Here is a 1,191-nt window from a genome sequence, read left to right on the forward strand (position 1 = left end):
TGCTTGAGAGACGTCCCAGGAGGTCTACCTCACCAGGATTTTTGTCCTTTTCCTCCCTTGTGCATTCGACCATAGTGATTACATCAATGGCTTTGCACTCTCCTTTTGGATTCTCTTCTGTATTGCTTGGGAGAATACTGGGAGGAGTTTCAATGACTTTCTTACTCAGCTGGCCCACTTGTGCCTCCAGATTTCTGATGGAGGATCTTGTTTCACTCATGAAACTGAAAGTGGCTTTTGACAGATCAAAGACTAGATTGGCTAAATTAGAAGTGCTTTGTTCATAATTCTTTGTCTGTTGCTGAGAAGATGATGGAAAAGGCTTGCTATTGCTCAGCCTATTGCATCCACCATTGTTAAAGCCTTGTTGAGGCTTTTGTTGATCCTTCCATGAGAAATTTGGATGATTTCTCCATGATGAATTATAGGTGTTTCCATAAGGTTCACCCATGTAATTTACCTCTGCTATTGTAGGGTTCTCAGGATCATAAGCTTCTTCAGAAGCTGCCTCTTTAGTACTGTTGGATGCGTTTTGCCATCCATTCAGACTTTGAGAGACCATGTTGACTTGCTGAGTCAACACTTTATTCAGAGCCAATATAGTATTCAGAGCATCAATTTCAAGAACTCCCTTCCTCTGAGGTGTCCCATTATTCACGGAATTCCTCTCAGAAGTGTACATGAATTGGTTATTTGCAACCATGTCAATGAGTTCTTGAGCTTCTGCAGGTGTTTTCTTTAGGTGGATGGATCCACCTGCAGAATGGTCCAATGATATTTTCGAAAACTCAGATAGACCATAATAGAATATATCTAATATGGTCCATTTTGAAAACATGTCAGATGGACACCTTTTGGTCAACTGCTTGTATCTTTCCCAAGCTTCATAGAGGGATTCACCATCTTTTTGTTTGAAGGTCTGAACATCCACTCTAAGCTTGCTCAGCTTTTGAGGAGGAAGTAATTTATCCAAGAAGGCCGTGACCAGCTTATCCCAGGAGTCCAAGCTATCCTTAGGTTGTGAATCTAACCATATTCTAGCTCTGCCTCTTACAGCAAAAGGGAAAAGCATGAGTCTGTAGACTTCAGGATCAACTCCATTCGTCTTTACAGTCTCACAGATCTGCAAGAACTCAGTTAAAAACTGGTAAGGATCTTCAGATGGAAGTCCATAAAACTTGCAGTTCTGTT

At 41.2% G+C, this 1,191-nt stretch overlaps 1 non-coding gene across 1 annotated transcript; it reads left to right on the plus strand.

The window, feature by feature from the left end:
• Window positions 1-836: 836 nt before the first annotated feature.
• Window positions 837-940, plus strand: LOC130943212 (small nucleolar RNA R71). The gene has a single exon (XR_009071740.1). It is a non-coding gene; the product is annotated as a small nucleolar RNA R71 (small nucleolar RNA).
• Window positions 941-1,191: the final 251 nt, after the last annotated feature.

This window comes from Arachis stenosperma, chromosome 7 (assembly GCF_014773155.1).
Source record: "Arachis stenosperma cultivar V10309 chromosome 7, arast.V10309.gnm1.PFL2, whole genome shotgun sequence".
Lineage (NCBI taxonomy): Eukaryota > Viridiplantae > Streptophyta > Magnoliopsida > Fabales > Fabaceae > Arachis > Arachis stenosperma.